General features: G+C 45.5%; 1 protein-coding gene across 1 annotated transcript in view; it reads left to right on the plus strand.

The window, feature by feature from the left end:
* Positions 1–18,330, plus strand: part of LOC124554754 (serine-rich adhesin for platelets-like) — a 482,463-nt gene that overhangs the window by 111,849 nt on the left and 352,284 nt on the right. The window lies entirely within an intron of this gene.

Here is an 18,330-nt window from a genome sequence, read left to right on the forward strand (position 1 = left end):
TTGCATTCAACTCGCACAAAATTTCAAAGTATTCAATGTATAAAGATGGAACTGGCATCAATGTTTCTGAAAGGAATGCGCTATGGTTTCATTTTAGTTTTATTTACGGCGGTAAACTTTTCATGCGATTTACGGAAAGTTAATCAAAATATATTTCCCGACGACGTTACCGAATTTTCGGCAAGCGAGAAACTTTTTTGTTGTTGAAGATAGCTGTACGCATTATGCGAACGAAATCTTGACAGTAAATCTTATTTTCATCTGCTCCAAAACGGAATTTGGTCACGCGATCTCTAAAACGAGGTAAACTGAGTTAAATGTGACTCGCTCGAGACGTACGTGGTCGTCAGTGTGGATTAATTTCGAGCTAGCTAGGTTTATAATTAACATGTTAACGTCACTCAAGAAATAACACAATCGAGAAATAAAATTACCACAAGAAATGAAAATAATAATAATTACATCGAACAGCAAACTGAAGTATGCTGCAAGTCATGGTTGTTCCATAAAAAATAAAAAATGTCGTGTGGCTAGGGCCTACCGTCGGGTAGACCGTTCGCCAGCTGCAAGTCTTTCGGTTTGACGTCGCTTCGGCGACTTGCGCGTCGATGGGGATGAAATGATGATGATTAGGACAACACAACACCCAGACCCTCAGCGGAGAAACTCTCCGACCCAGCCGGGAATCGAACCCGGGCCCTTAGGATTGACACTCCGTCGCGCTGACCACTTTTTTTTCTTAATCTCATTTTGTTCGTTTTTGCTCGCTGTATCTGCTCGGGGCGGACGTCGCGAGACAACCGTTTCAGTTCGTCGTTGATCCATTAACTCAGTTTTTTTATTACAGAGGGCAGCTAACCCTCTGACCGAACACGCTGAGTTACCGTGCCGGCACCACTCAGCTACCGGGGGCGGACATGGTTGTTCTATGTAAGTGGCAAGTATTGGAATGGTGAGGATAAATGTATGGAAACCGTGGATGGTTTCTGCTGCTGCAAGTTTCGCGGGATTAACCGAATGCGAGCCCAAACTCCCGGGTAGGCTTCACCCAGTATAGGGCTGTAGCATATCGTATGTATTGCATGAGAATGGAGGTATCGTTTCGTTTTTGCAGTAAACACCTCGTTAATAGCATGTTATTTTAGAACCTGCCCAATTCGGACCAAGTCTTTAGTTTTGTATTGCTCCAATCGTTACCCTCAGCGTAGCTGGAGTAACGGAACCGTTAGTTATTCGCCTGCCAACTTTCCCGCAGGTTCGTTCCGACTCAGTAATTTTCATATTCCACCAGTTTGGTTTGTTGTTCAAATGAGTGTGAAATACTATGGGACTTAACTGCTAAGGTCATCAGTCCCTAAGCTTACACACTACTTAACCTAAATTATCCTAAGGACAAACACACACATCCATGCCCGGGGGAGGACTCGAACCTCCGCCGGGACCAGCCGCACAGTCCATGACTGCAGCGCCCTAGACCGCTCGGCTAATCCCGCGCGGCCCAGTTTGGTTTCTCAACGGACCGAGTCGTCTGTGACATGGAGTGCTGAATACATTTTATCGCTGCGAGGGATTAGCCGAGCGGTAGCCGGCACGGTAGCTCAGCGTGTTCGGTCAGAGAGTTTAACTACCCACTGTAATAATAAACTGAGTGAACGGATCAATGAACAACCTGAACGGGTGTCATGAGACGTCCGCCCCGATCATATACAGGGTTATTACAAATGATTGAAGCGATTTCACAGCTCTACAATAACTTTATTATTTGAGATATTTTCACAATGCTTTGCACACACATACAAAAACTCAAAACGTTTTTTTAGGCATTCACAAATGTTCGATATGTGCCCCTTTAGAGATTCGGCAGACATCAAGCTGATAATCAAGTTCCTCCCACACTCGGCGCAGCATGTCCCATCAATGAGTTCGCCGGCCGCAGTGGTCTCGCGGTTAAGGCGCTCAGTCCGGAACCGCGCGACTGCTACGGTCGCAGGTTCGAATCCTGCCTCGGGCGTGGATGTGTGTGATGTCTTTAGGTTAGTTAGGTTTAAGTAGTTCTAAGTTCTAGGTGACTGATGACCACAGATGTTAAGTCCCATAGTGCTCAGAGCCATTTGAACCATCAATGAGTTCGAAAGCATCGTTGATGCGAGCTCGCAGTTCTGGCACGTTTCTTGGTAGAGGAGGTTTAAACACTGAATCTTTCACATAACCCCACAGAAAGAAATTGCATGGAGTTAAGTCGGGAGAGCGTGGAGGCCATGACATGAATTGCTGATCATGATCTCCACCACGACCGATCCATCGGTTTTCCAATCTCCTGTTTTAAGAAATGCCGAACATCGTGATGGAAGTGCGGTGGAGCACCATCCTGTTGAAAGATGAAGTCGGCGCTGTCGGTCTCCAGTTGTGGCATGAGCTAATTTTCCAGCATGCCCAGATACACGTGTCCTGTAACGTTTTTTTCGCAGAAGAAAAAGGGGCCGTAAACTTTAAACCGTGAGATTGCACAAAACACGTTAACTTTTGGTGAATTGCGAATTTGCTGCACGAATGCGTGAGGATTCTCTACCGCCCAGATTCGCACATTGTGTCTGTTCACTTCACCATTAAGAAAAAATGTTACATCATCACTGGAAACAAGTTTCGCACTGAACGCATCCTCTTCCATGAGCTGTTGCAACCGCGCCGAAAATTCAAAGCGTTTGACTTTGTCATCGGGTGTCAGGGCTTGTAGCAATTGTAAACGGTAAGGCTTCTGCTTTAGCCTTTTCCGTAAGATTTTCCAAACCGTCGGCTGTGGTACATTTAGCTCCCTGATTGCTTTACTCGTCGACTTCCGCGGGCTACGCGTGAGATTTGCCCGCACGCGTTCAACCGTTTCTTCGCTCACTGCAGGCCGACCCGTTGATTTCCCCTTACAGAGGCATCCAGAAGCTTTAAACTGCGCATACAATCGCCTAATGGAGTTAGCAGTTGGTGGATCTTTGTTGAACTTCGTCCTGAAGTGTCATTGCACTGTTATGACTGACTGATGTGAGTGCATTTCAAGCACGACATACGCTTTGTCGGCTCCTGTCGCCATTTTGTTTCACTGCGCTCTCGAACGCTCTGGCGGCAGAAACCTGAAGTGCGGCTTCAGCCGAACAAAACTTTATGAGTTTTTCTACGTATCTGTAGTGTGTCGTGACCATATGTCAATGAATGGAGCTTCAGTGAATTTATGAAATCGCTTCAATCATTTGTAATAGCCCTGTACAACGAACAAAATGATTTCAACAAAGAATTTAAAAAAAAAAGCGGTCTAAAGCGCTGCAGTCATGGGCTGTGCGGCTGGTCCCGGCGGAGGTTCGAGTCCTCCCTCGGGCATGGGTGTGTGTGTTTGTCCTTAGGATAATTTATGTTAAGTAGTGTGTAAGCTTAGGGACTGATGACCTTAGAAGTCGCATAAAGATTTCACACACATTTGAACATTTTTTTTACGTTTTATCATTCGCCATATTTTTATTTCCTCGAATGCAGTTCGTCTCCGACTCGGGTACAGTCACCAGTATTCGCAGGTTTATAATTAACGTGTTAATATTACACAACAAACAACAGTGGCAGCACCTCCTGCAAACGTAAGTCGGTACTGTTTCTAGTGTTTTAACGTCACTGGTGTGAAGAAACGGTAAAGGGTCTTTCTGGCCATTTATACGCAATACGCTGATTCAGTTTCATTCAGAGTCAACTGCCAGTCCTTGTGCTCCCGGGCACCCTCCTTGCATTTCGCTAAAGTTTTCTAGCGTCACAACTTCGCTATAAAAATCACCTGCGAACAGTTTCGTAGAGTTTGCAACGTTACCTACCAGTTGATTCGTATGTATTGTGGGGGGAATATCTATAATATTCCGTTGGGGTATTATTTTACAAACAGCAACGTAGAACGACGTAGTTTCCTCTGTTGTTTCCGTCTACAAAATAAGTGGGACAAACGTGGATGCGTATTACTGAAGTAATGGCTCAAATGGCTCTGAGCATTATGGGACTTAACTTCTGAGGTCATCAGTCCCATAGAACGTAGAACTACTTAAACCAACTAATCTAAGGGCACTACACACATCCATGCCCGAGGGAGGATTCGAACCTGCGACCGTAGCGGTCTCGCGGTTCCAGACTGTAGCGCTTAGAACCGCTCTGCCACCACGGCCTGCTACTGAAGTAATGCATTCATAACTCTGCAAGAGGCATTTTTTCAGCAGTAAATGTCAAACACTCGACGAGGATTATTATTATTATTATTATTATTCGTGAACAACTAACATCAAAGCATATTTTCACACACAGCTTTCAAAAGGTAAATAGGATCAATTCCACATTCATTTATCAATACTCCGCCTTTTGTGGAATAATTTATTTTGTTCACAAATCAAATAACTGCATCTACTGAACCTGTAACTATCAAAAGCATCATCGCACTTTCCAGGATAGTGATTAAATTCTTAGACATGACTAATTATGTGTAAGAGATGTAATTAATCATCAGTGTCTAGTGGTAGACGTAACTGTGTGCTTCCCCTCACAGAAAACCAGTTCTAGCCCGAGAGGACTGTCTAGCTTATTTGCTGACTAGCCCCAGCCGACGCTGAAGGGCAGTGTTAACCTCGCTCCCAAACTCCACTAGTCTTCATTGACAGCACCTAATTTTGGTATTAACAATTTTTTTGCGTACAAATTACATCAGTTCTTCGTACGAAATCTACACATTTACCTAGCACCCACTTATCCAAGTAATGCAAATACACTCCTGGAAATTGAAATAAGAACACCGTGAATTCATTGTCCCAGGAAGAGGAAACTTTATTGACACATTCCTGGGGTCAGATACATCACATGATCACACTGACAGAACCACAGGCACATAGACACAGGCAACAGAGCATGCACAATGTCGGCACTAGTACAGTGTATATCCACCTTTGGCAGCAATGCAGGCTGCTATTCTCCCATGGAGACGATCGTAGAGATGATGGATGTAGTCCTGTGGAACGGCTTGCCATGCCATTTCCACCTGGCGCCTCAGTTGGACCAGCGTTCGTGCTGGACGTGCAGACCGCATGAGACGACGCTTCATCCAGTCCCAAACATGCTCAATGGGGGACAGATCCGGAGATCTTGCTGGCCAGGGTAGTTGACTTACACCTTCTAGAGCACGTTGGGTGGCACGGGATACATGCAGACGTGCATTGTCCTGTTGGAACAGCAAGTTCCCTTGCCGGTCTAGGAATGGTAGAACGATGGGTTCGATGACGGTTTGGATGTACCATGCACTATTCAGTGTCCCCTCGACAATCACCAGTGGTGTACGGCCAGTGTAGGAGATCGCTCCCCACACCATGATGCCGGGTGTTGGCCCTGTGTGCCTTGGTCGTATGCAGTCCTGATTGCGGCGCTCCCCTGCACGGCGCCAAACACGCATACGACCATCACTGGCACCAAGGCAGAAGCGACTCTCATCGCTGAAGACGACACGTCTCCATTCGTCCCTCCATTCACGCCTGTCGCGACACCACTGGAGGCGGGCTGCACGATGTTGGGGCGTGAGCGGAAGACGGCCGAACGGTGTGCGGGACCGTAGCCCAGCTTCATAGAGACGGTTGCGAATGGTCCTCGCCGATACCCCAGGAGCAACAGTGTCCCTAATTTGCTGGGAAGTGGCGGTGCGGTCTCCTACGGCACTGCGTAGGATCCTACAGTCTTGGCGTGCATCCGTGCGTCGCTGCGGTCCGGTCCCAGGTCGACGGGCACGTGCACCTTCCGCCGACCACTGGCGACAACATCGATGTACTGTGGAGACCTCACTTCCCACGTGTTGAGCAATTCGGCGGTACGTCCACACGGCCTCCCGCATGCCCACTATACGCCCTCGCTCAAAGTCCGTCAACTGCACATACGGTTGACGTCCACGCTGTCGCGGCATTCTACCAGTGTTAAAGACTGCGATGGAGCTCCGTATGCCACGGCAAACTGGCTGACACTGACGGCGGCGGTGCACAAATGCTGCGCAGCTAGCGCCATTCGACGGCCAACACCGCGGTTCCTGGTGTGTCCGCTGTGCCGTGCGTGTGATCATTGCTTGTACAGCCCTCTCGCAGTGTCCGGAGCAAGTATGGTGGGTCTGACACACCGGTGTCAATGTGTTCTTTTTTCCATTTCCAGGAGTGTAGACACTGAACCTACTAAACTTAATGCTGTTTTGTTTTGTCAGCACAACACATTTTGGGAACACTGAATCCGTTTGGCGAAACAGAATATTTATAAACATAGCTCAGCAACTAACCATAATTTGGTTCAAAATGGCTCTGAGCACTATGGGACTTAACATCTGAGGTCATCAGTCCCCTAGGACTTTGAACTGCTTAAACCTAACTAACCTAAGGACATCACACACATCCACGCCCGAGGCAGGATTCAACCTGCGACCGTAGCGGTCAGTTCCAGACTGAAGCGCCTAGAACCGCTCGGCCACAACGACCGGCTCACAATTTGGTGTTGGTACACTTTAGTTTAAGAGCACCATTACCGGTGTCGAATTTGCTATTTCATCATGAAGCAGCTTACATGGTTCTATGTTCAAAGCGCATTGTGCATTTGACTACACGTGTGTTGCACTAAGAAGGAGAGTTGTACTATTTTTTCCATATGGCATGTATTACTTGACAAAGCAAACTGTAGAACCGGAAACTTAATTGGTCACGTAACTAGATACAGCAACATTTCAGTTGTCTTGTTACTCTGCTAGCTTGGAAAGCCTTCTCAAGCAGCCACGACGCCTTGCTGTTAATGGAGTGGTGTTGTACCAATTCTAGATATACCGGGTGATCAAAAAGTCAGTATAAATTTGAAAACTTAATAAACCACGGAATAATGTAGATAGAGAGATAAAAATTGACACACATGCTTGGAATGACATGGGGTTTTATTAGAACTACCCCATATTGTTAGACGCGTGAAAGATCTCTTGCGTGCGTCGTTTGGTGATGATCGTGTGCTCAGCCGCCACTTTCGTCATGCTTGGCCTCTCAGGTCCCCAGACCTCAGTCCGTGCGATTATAGGCTTTGGAGTTACCTGAAGTCGCAAGTGTATCGTTATCGACCGACATCTCTAGGGATGCTGAAAGGCAACATCCGACGCCAGTGCCTCACCATAACTCCGGACATGCTTTACAGTGTTGGTCACAACATTATTCCTCGACTACAGCTATTGTTGAGGAATGATGGTGGACATATTGAGCATTTCCTGTGAAGAACATCACTTTGCTTTGTCTTCCTTTGTTATGCTAATTATTGCAATTCTGATCAGATGAAGGCCGTCTGTCGGACATTTTTTAAACGTTTGTATTTTTTGGTTCTAATAAAACCCCATGTCATTCCAAGCATGTGTGTCAGTTTCTACCTCTCTATCTACATTATTCCGTGATTTATTCAGTTTTCAAATTTATACTGACTTTTTGACCACCCGGTACTTCTGGAGGAGGACGAGCAGATACTGCAGCACACACAAAATATTAGATCACATAATTAAAACTTGAACAACCTGAAACACTTGAAATCGACCCATGTCCACAGAATTGTATATTTGTATTTGTTACTGTCGCTGAACACTATAACTTATCATTCGATACGGTACAGAATGATAGTCATATCTCAATGTGGAATTGACCATAGAGTTTGATAGTCAGTTTCGGCTTCTACTACAACTCCCACTGTTGGACTTGAAGTAAGATGATGCTGTCGTCGTAAGAGATGATAAATGAATGGGCTGAGCGGCGCAGCGCGCTGACGTAAGCAAGCATCCAGCTGCGGTGGCCTATGGAACCTGTTGTTGGCGCGTCTTCGCTGAGTCATTCGTTGCTGTATCAGGCAGACACTCACTGTTCTTACTTCTGGTTCCGTCATGAGGTACCAACTTTCACATGTGACCTCGTTCTTTGGACGGCACCACACTTAATGTCATTAAAATTATTGAAGATAAGAAGAAGAAAGGAAAAGGTGACACAACGTGCAATCAAGATGGTACAGTTGAATAGGTCGATGCTTGGCGAATTACGGTGGGAGGGGCACCGTGCCCGAGCAGATTGTCTCTCGAGTATCCATCCTAAAGGAGAAGAAAGGAAGTGCACACAATAAAAAATCCCATTGACGATATTATAAACAACACAAAGACCTACCAACTTCGTGAATACTTCATAGATTTACTGCACAGACATTTACGTCAAGGCCTTTAAGGTAACTCCGTGAACAATGTTGCGTGTTTGGGGCTTAGCTTTAAAAGGTTCCATAGTAAGTGACTGATCATGTATGAATGAGATGACTTGGGCGTCGTCTCGTCACTGTAGGCTTGTACAGTAGGAAGCTAGGAGAGGATGTTGTTTGGAGGCGGGTATCCTCTTTCTATAACACAACTGCATGCATGTATTAACAGGGTTCTTTATTCACAAGAGACATGAAGTTACATACACTACTGCCCACTAAAATTGCTACACCAAAAAGGAATGCAGATGATAAACGGATATTAATTGGACAAATATATTATATTAGAACTGACATGTGATTACATTTTCACGCAATTTGGGTGCATAGATCCTCAGAAATCAGTACCCAGAACAACCACCTCTGGCCATAATAACGGCCTCGATACGCCTGGGCATTGCGTCAAACAGAACTTGGATGGCATGTACAGGTACAGCTGCCCATGCAGCTTCAACACGATACCACATTTCATCAAGAGTAGTGACTGGCGTATTGTGACGAGCCAGTTGCTCAGCCACCATTGACCAGACGTTTTCAATTGGTGAGAGATCTGGAGAATGTGCTGGACTGGGGAGCAGTCCAACATTTTCTGTATCCAGAAAGGCCCGTACAGGACCTGCAACATGCGGTCGTGCATTATCCTGCTGAAATGTAGGGTTTCGCAGGATCGAATGAAGGATAGAGCCACGGGTCGTAACACATCTGAAATGTAACGTCCACTATTCAAAGTGCCGTCAATGCGAACAGGAGGTAACCGAGACGTGTAACCAATGGCACCCCATACCATCACGCCGGCTGATACGCCAGTATGGCGATGACGAATACACGCTTCCAATGTGTGTTCACCGCGATGTCGCCAAACACGGATGCGAACTTCATGATTCTGTAAACAGAACCTGGATTCATCCGAAAAAATGATGTTTTGCGATTCGTGCACCCAGGTTCGTCGTTGAGTACACCATCGCAGGCGCTCCTATCTGTGATGCAAGCGTCAAGGATAACCGCAGCCATGGTCTTCGAGCTGATACTCCATGCTGCTGCAAACGTCGTCGAACTGTTAGTGCAGATGGTTGTTGTCTTGGAAACGTCCACATCTGTTGACTCAGGGATCGAGACGTAGCTGCACGATTCGTTACAGCCATGCGGATAAGATGCCAGTCATCTCGACTGCTAGTGATACGAGGCAGTTGGGATCCAGCACGGCGTTCAGTATTGCCCTCTTGAAGCCACCGATTCCATATTCTGCTAACAGACATTGGATCTCGACCAACGCGAGCAGCAATGACGCGGTACGATAAACCGCAATTGCGATAGGCTGCAATCCGACCTTTATCAAAGTCGGAAACGTGATGGTACGCATTTCTCCTCCTTACACGAAGCATCACAACAACGTTTCACCAGGCAACGCCGGTCAACTGCTGTTTGTGTATGAGAAATCGGTTGGAAACTTTCCTCATGTCAGCACGTTTTAGGTGTCGCCACCGGCGCCAACCTTGTGTGAATGCTCTGAAAAGCTAATCATTTGCATATCACAGCATCGTCTTCCTGTCTGTTAAATTTCGCGTCTGTAGCACGTCATCTTCATGGTCTAGTTAATTTTAATGGGCAGGAGTGAAGTTACATATAAGTTCGTCGTTGTCTTGTGGTACAAGCTCTTCCGTAATAGTCTCCCGCTATTTACACTACTCAGGTCGTCATGGGCTGCCTGAGACAGAGACTCTGATTGAGACTGCGACTGCAAGTGACTGGGCTGTGGCTGATGACTCAACTCGGTCTGCGACTGATTTACTGGGTGACTGACTGAGACCTTCGGTCGGCGGCGGCGATCTAAATACTGGCAGTCGAGAGGGCGTTGGCGGCTTTCTTGCGAATTTATCTTTGGCCTTTCCTGATAGGCTCGCTTGCTCTGATGGCTACTATCGATCTTCAATGGTGGCTCTGAGCACTATGCGGCTTAACTTCTGAGGTCATCAGTCGCCTAGAACTTAGAACTAATTAAACCTAACTAACCTAAGGACATCACACACATCCATGCCCGAGGCAGGATTCGAACCTGCGACCGTAGCGGTCACGCGGTTCCAGACTGAAGCGCCTTTAACCGCACGGCCACACCGGCCGGCTATCGATCTTCTCGCAGCCTCTTTGCCGATCGGAGTGCTGGCGACTGCTTACAGCAGCACGACGACATAGTTTCAGAGAAGGCATACTAGATGTTTACGAAAAATTGAAGCATCAGAATTAACAGGGCCAACGATATTTTCAGACACGTGATACTTTATTCAGAGTTGTCACTGTCACAGTGTGAGGCGGGCCGCTGTGGCCGAGGGGTTCTAGGAGCTTCAGTCCGGAACCCCGCTGCTGCTACGGTCGCAGGTTCGAATCCTGCCTCGGGCATGGATGTGTGTGATGTCTTTAGGTTAGTTAGGTTCAAGTAGTTCTAAGTCTAGGGGACTGATGGCCTCAGATGTTAAGCCCCATAGTGGTTAGAGCCATTTGAACCATTTGACGGTGTGAGAGGAGAACTGTCAAACAAGAGTGTTTAATTTTTTGTCCGGTACGCTTACACTGAATGACAGTGTACGGTAATACTTAGTGTTCGGTGATACCTCATGTCCGATTCACCCCCGCAGAAAATAAAACTGCTGCGGGTTCAAAAACGGCTCTGAGCACTATGGGACTTAACATCTATGGTCATCAGTCCCCTAGAACTTAGAACTACTTAAACCTAACTAACCTAAGGACAGCACACAACACCCAGCCATCACGAGGCTGAGAAAATCCCTGACCCCGCCGGAAATCGAACCCGGGAACCCGGGCGTGGGAAGCGAGAACGCTACCGGACGACCACGAGATGTGGGGAACTGCTGCGGGAATTATGCACCAAACTCGAACTGTAATATTATGCAGTGCTTATCCAACGCTCTGATATGAATTTTGTAATGCTCGATGGTGCGTCTTTTGTGAGTTCACAAACGTAGATATTTTGAACCAGGTCTAATGAGAAGAAATGAAATGCTGAGGTTCCAAACGCCTCATCACCGCTTATTTTATATATGATGGGCAGAACTGAAAATGCACGAGTCGACCTTGAAGCGTTACGTCATGCACAAAAGAAAAGTTACGAAGATAAGGACGCAGGGTCTTAACGATAATGTGCTGACACGACTTTTACAGCTAACAGGACTTGCACAGCTGACAGGCAATTCAGTTTTGTCAGACTTTACCGCAGGATTTCGCTCGAAGCACATATCCTGTTCTTCCTTAGATAAGCGAGCCATTGTCACCATCGTACGACACTGGACTTGCATTCGGGAGGACGACGGTTCGAATTCGTGTCCCGAACCTACAGGTTTAGGTTTCCCTAAATACCTTGAGGCAAATGCTGGGATGATTCATTCGAAAGGGCACCGCCGATTTGCTTTCCTCGGCCGAGCTTCTGCTCCATCCCTAGCGGCATCGCCGTCGATGGGACGTCAAACACCAGTCTTCCTGAATGAGATTTTCACTCTGCAGCGGAGTGTGCGCTGATATGAAACTTCCTGGCACATTAAAACTGTGTGCCGGACCGAGACTCGAACTCGGGACCTTTGCCTTTCGCGGGCAGAAGTTAAGCTGTGAGGACGGGGCGTGAGTCGTGCTTGGGTAGCTCAGTTGGTAGAGCACTTGCCCGCGAAAGGCAAAGGCCCCGAGTTCGAGTCCCGGTCCGGCACACAGTTCTAATCTGCCAGGAAGTTTCACCAATCTTCCTTCCTTTTAGGTTACGATAGATGTCTAATTATCTTTTTGATGTTTGGATTACGCTGTTACAAACTGCCGCAAACGATTTTGAGGAGCAAGTTTAATTCAGCCACTCGATATACTGGACACAGGGTGAGTTTGCTAAATGGCGAAAAACTGCAGGAAATGACCCCCAGAGGATAAGGAGCAAAAAAGACCAGATGAAAAATGACCGGAAATGCGTTCCAAGGGAGGTTCTCACACTTGAAAGATCGTTGACAATGTAGCTTTGGCTCTGAGCACTATGGGACTCAACTGCTGTGGTCATCAGCCCCCTAGAACTTAGAACTACGAGGGCAGTTCAATAAGTAATGCAACACATTTTTTTTCTCGGCCAATTTTGGTTGAAAAAACCGGAAATTTCTTATGGAATATTTTCAAACATTCCCGCTTCGTCTCGCATAGTTTCATTGACTTCCGACAGGTGGCAGCGCTGTACGGAGCTGTTAAAATGGCGTCTATAACGGATGTGCGTTGCAAACAACGGGCAGTGATCGAGTTTCTTTTGGCGGAAAACCAGGGCATCTCAGATATTCATAGGCGCTTGCAGAATGTCTATGGTGATCTGGCAGTGGACAAAAGCACGGTGAGTCGTTGGCCAAAGCGTGTGTCATAATCGCCGCAAGGTCAAGCAAGACTGTCTGATTCCCGCGTGCGGGCCGGCCGTGCACAGCTGTGACTCCTGCAATGGCGGAGCGTGCGAACACACTCGTTCGAGATGATCGACGGATCACCATCAAACAACTCAGTGCTCAACTTGACATCTCTGTTGGTAGTGCTGTCACAATTGTTCACCAGTTGGGATATTCAAAGGTTTGTTCCCGCTGGGTCCCTCGTTGGCTAACCGAACACCATAAAGAGCAAAGGAGAACCATCTGTGCGGAATTGCTTGCTCGTCATGTGGCTGAGGGTGACAATTTCTTGTCAAAGATTGTTACAGGCGATGAAACATGTGTTCATCACTTCGAACCTGAAACAAAACGGCAATCAATGGAGTGGCGCCACACCCACTCCCCTACCAAGAAAAAGTTGAAAGCCATACCCTCAGCCGGTAAAGTCATGGTTACAGTCTTCTGGGACGCTGAAGGGGTTATTCTGTTCGATGTCCTTCCCCATGGTCAAACGATCAACTCTGAAGTGTATTGTGCTACTCTTCAGAAATTGAAGAAACGACTTCAGCGTGTTCGTAGGCACAAAAATCTGAACGAACTTCTCTTTCTTCATGACAACGCAAGACCTCACACAAGTCTTCGCACCCGAGAGGAGCTCACAAAACTTCAGTGGACTGTTCTTCCTCATGCACCCTACAGCCCCTATCTCGCACCGTCGGATTTCCATATGTTTGGCCCAATGAAGGACGCAATCCGTGGGAGGCACTATGCGGATGATGAAGAAGTTATTGATGCAGTACGACGTCGGCTCCGACATCGACCAGTGGAATGGTACCGTGCAGGCATACAGGCCCTCATTTCAAGGTGGCGTAAGGCCGTAGCATTGAATGGAGATTACGTTGAAAAATAGTGTTGTGTAGCTAAAAGATTGGGGAATAACCTGGTGTATTTCAATGCTGAATAAAACAACCCCTGTTTCAGAAAAAAATGTGTTGCATTACTTATTGAACTGCCCTCGTACTTAAACCTAACTAACCTAAGGACATCACACACATCCATGCCCGAGGCAGGATTCGAACCTGCGACCGTAGCAGTCGCACGGTTCCGGACTGCGCGCCTAGAACCGCGAGACCACCGCGGCCGGCAGTGTAGCTTTCAGTGACTGTATACAGATATGCGATCATAGCAAACAAGAACCAATATCCTGTCTGTACTGGTGCTGTAGCTCCAGTCTCGAGAGGGCAGTAACGTTGCGTACAACAACTGCCACTTAGAACATGTGCAGGCCTTATTAATTACAAACGTACCTCTATAGTGACCCTGTAGTATACACGCCACGTGTAAAGCTAAAACACTAGTACAGATAGAACATAACCACTTGCCTGGTGTGTTCTCTCGTGTCCTTTCAATCACTGAAATTTACACTGTCAAGGAGCTTTTATCTCTACCTTTAATTTTTGCACATTTCCGGACATATGTCAGTATGGCCTTTTTCTCTCCGTATTGTCGCAGGGAAAGTTCCCTGCAGTATGTCCCAATTTAGAAAAATCACCCTGTTTGTTCCATAAAATTTCGGGCGTGCAGCCGCTTAAATTCAGTCTCTTCTTCTAATATTTCTACTGAATACCGTCCAGCCACCTTCAGAGTGAGCCCAGGTGACTAACGCTCCAGCACTTTCTCCACCCTTTTAAACTCGAGGACCGAACCACAGCGTATGCGGCCAAAGATACACAAGGCGCCAGAGACGTTGATGCGCGGCAAAGAGATGTAACATATGCATAGAAATTAAATCTATGGCTGCGCAGTCGATCCACACGGCGATACCGATGTGTCACGGAGAGCTGTACCGTTGCGACGTCTTCGTGATTTAATTACAGAAATTGCCGGATTCCATGATTTGCCCAAGCAGAAGCCGCTATCATTATTAATTAAATTCGTCGCCAACCGAATTTCAATTGCTTCTTTCACTACCGAGTCCCAGAAAGACGAAGTCGATGATAAAATTTCGACAATATCGTACACCATAGAGGGCCCAGTGTCAATACAATGCTCTGACACCGCAGATTTACTAGATTGTAAGACAGGTGTACCTGCAGTGCCCTGTGCATCTCTCCTGGACTGTATGTGTCGTGTGTCCGATGTGAGTGTGGCCGTTCATACATCGGACAAATCGATATCACCGTGTGGATCGACTGCGCAGCCATAGATTTAATTTACATGCATATGTTACATTTCTTTGCCGCCTGTCAACGTCTCTGGCGTCTTGTGTAACTTTGGCCGCATACATAGTGCTTCGATCATCGAGTTTAATAGGACCGGAGCAAGTGCTGGAGCGTTAATCACCTCGGCTCACTCTGAAGATGGCTGGACGGTATTCATCCGAAATATTAGAAGAAGAAACTGAATTTATGCCGCTGCACGCCCGAAATTTTATGGAACGGTCTTTACGCCTCGAAAACATGAAGGTGCACATCACCTTGTTTATTCGACAACTGAAAAAGAAAATATATATGATACATGTTTACCTCACCCCATTTCAGTTATATGGATATTGTTCAAGTCCTTCTGGAAGTGGATTCTCGTCCCCAAACGTCATTATTTCATAATAGTCGTTGTACCTGTTGTTTATTTCCTGGTTTCGCTATTCAGCGGTCAGCTGATGGTCCCACATATACGTTCTAAACATTATACTTTTATTTCTACATCTCTGTGCTTGCAACTCCTGGCACCCCCTAAATAGCAAAAGTATATTGTCTGTGCATTAAGTGTCTTTTATCGGATGCTATATTTACCTGGAAAGCAATATGAATGGATTTTGGAACTGTCTTTCTAGAACTTACAATCTGGTCTTTTGGAGGTGATCTGCTATTTTTATTTGTAGTATTAACATTGTGAGAGTTTAAAAGAATGTCTAACACTTTAACTGTACTTATTTTATTGCAGGGTTTACCCGTTGTTTCCATTTATTTTCGAGTGTAGTCTACGTGTGTATTAAATGGAAAGCTACATTATCATACGTTCACGTGCGAAGGAAAATGTTCCGGTACAGAAGCTACGGTGAAGTCGGCTACTTGTACTACAGAGAGATGAGCTCATACTTGCAGAGACACCGTAAGACGTCAAGGCAAGTGTCTTTTATTTAAAGGCGGCACAGACGGAGGCCTTGAAGGCCAAGGTGAGGTGCTGGCAGTCGAGTCACACTTAAACACCGGTGCGTTTTCCTACCTGTTCATAACGGAATAGCTGGCAGCGCGTCTTCTCTGCTACAAACGCAGGGTGATGAGCCGAGGGCTGCGCGCAGCGAACCTGGCGTTTCCGAGCAGAGACCGGTGGGGGCGCATTCGAGCGTCAAATGGGAAATGCACTGATACAAGCAACTTTGACAAAGGACTGATTGTTATGGCCCGACACCTGGAATGAGATTCCCGGTAACGGTGAAGCTAGTCCGTTGTCCGCGTGTTACTGTAGTGAGCAGCTACGTAACTACGAAAATAGCCATGTTTAGCTACTATAATAGCTGTATTTGGTTTCTACGATGTTTATTTATTTTATCATTATTTTATTTTTATTTTATGGCCTTCGTTGGACCACTCTAGTCAGTCATACAAAGGTTCATACAAGTTGTTGTTAGTCAGTTATACAATTCAGTTCAATAATAATTCAGTAAGACAGTTCAATAGTACGGTAGTTATAGAAAGATTATTACAATTTATTATTATATGAGGGGTGTTTTGTTCTTCTGTCTGCCCAATACTTCTGCATTATTTCAGATATTTTCTTTCTTTCTTCGCCTAAGAACAATCTTCCTGTAATCCTTTTACTAATCTTCGTTTGTAGTTAGGTTTGTGTGGCTTACAGTATTCTAGTTTATTCTGTTTTGCTTTTTGGCTAATCTACGGTAATTTGGATTCTCTTACTCCTTCCTCAATTTCTGTCAGCCGTTTCATGTTACTCTAACTATTCGACATTTTTTCTGTTATTTCCTTACTAATTCTGTTTTCTGTTGTTCTCATCAGATGTCCAAAGAATGAAATACGTTTATTGTATATTGTTTCATTTAAAGCTATTTTCCAGTACCCACTTACTTAATATTTTTTGTTTATGTATGTCCTAATTTTTCTTCTACGATCTTTAATATGGTACAAAATAATGTTTTAAGCTACTGGAGAAAAATATTTCGGCGCTGTGTAAGAACAGGCGTCTCTGTATCGCTCTTTTATAGGGCCGCGCGGCGTGCGCCCCTGCTGCTGCTTCATCCACTAACAAAAAATCGTTTAACGCTTTCCCCCCTCTCTCTTCCCAGAAAACTGAAGCCTTTCGTCGCTCAGTTGAGCATTGGCAGTTAATCTCGACTTTATAACCGTTACTGTTTCGCTGACTCTAAAAATATTTAATTACTGCTTTGACCAGAATGAGATTTCCGCTGTGCAGCGGAGTGTGCGCTGATATGAAACTTCCTGGCAGATTAAAACTGTGTGCCGGACCGAAACTCGAACTCGGGACCTTTGCCTTTCGCAGGCAAGTGCTCTACCATCCTTTTTTTTCATTTCGTTCGTTATATTTGGTCGTAGCGGACGTCACATGGCATCTGTTGAAGTTCGTTGTTGATCCTTTCACCCAGCTTTTTTATACCATCTGAACTACCCAAGCACGACTCACGTTCCGTTCTCACAGCTTCACTTGTGCCAGTATCTGGTAGAGCACTTGCCCGCGAAAGGCAAAGGTCCCGCGTTCGAGTCTCGGTCCGGCACACAGTTTTAATCTGCCAGGAAGTTTCACTGATTTGACCATGTGGACCCTAACGGAATACATTTAATTTTTAGGCAGTTATTTTTATCTTGGACCTTTCCCAAAACTCAGTGAGGATAACGGGGCTCGATTTGCAACAATTTCGGCACGCAACAAACGATTTTTCACTCAATAGGCACTTCACTGCCTACCTGCTAGTTTTATCCTCATCACCGTGGTGAACAGTTTGTAGACTGGTATAATTTTATTGTGTGACAGTCGCTCTGGGAAAGATATTAATCCTATGGAGAATTGCGGTCGCCACCTCTGAAGGAGGAATTTAACTTCATTCTTTCAGAAGTTATTTAACTGTTACTGAAATACATTTAATGTATCACGGCTAATTTGTAATGCTGTAAAGATATAGATGCAAACTGTGACATTATTATATAACTGAATTTCTGCAATCTTTAAATTTTGAAGTTATGTACTAACGAAAATTAAATGACTGAAAAGTAAATAAAGCTAATCTCAAGACCTAAAGTTTCAATTTAGTTACCAATGTGAGCAGACAATTTTACATCCGCAAACATACATATAAAGCTATCTTTCACAGCTAAATACTTTTGTGACAGTCTTTCATTGTCGTGATTCTGAAAATATTTTATACAGTCTCCTGACCTTTTCGATTTACACAACTTATAAAAAACAGGACAAGGAAATCTGGATTTGGTTTATGACTTTAGGATAATGATTTTAACAGATATTGTTAAATAACTGAATCGTGAATAATCTTGTATGAAATATCGGGTGTAATATTTAGCATAGTTCTACGCACTTAGGTCTATAAAAACTTCTTGGCTTATTTATCATAGCTGTTGTCGTGATGCTGGTGAATGATAACTGGCTAGGCTCTTCACGTCTC

This window comes from Schistocerca americana, chromosome X (genome assembly GCF_021461395.2).
Source record: "Schistocerca americana isolate TAMUIC-IGC-003095 chromosome X, iqSchAmer2.1, whole genome shotgun sequence".
Classification (NCBI taxonomy): Eukaryota; Metazoa; Arthropoda; class Insecta; order Orthoptera; family Acrididae; genus Schistocerca; species Schistocerca americana.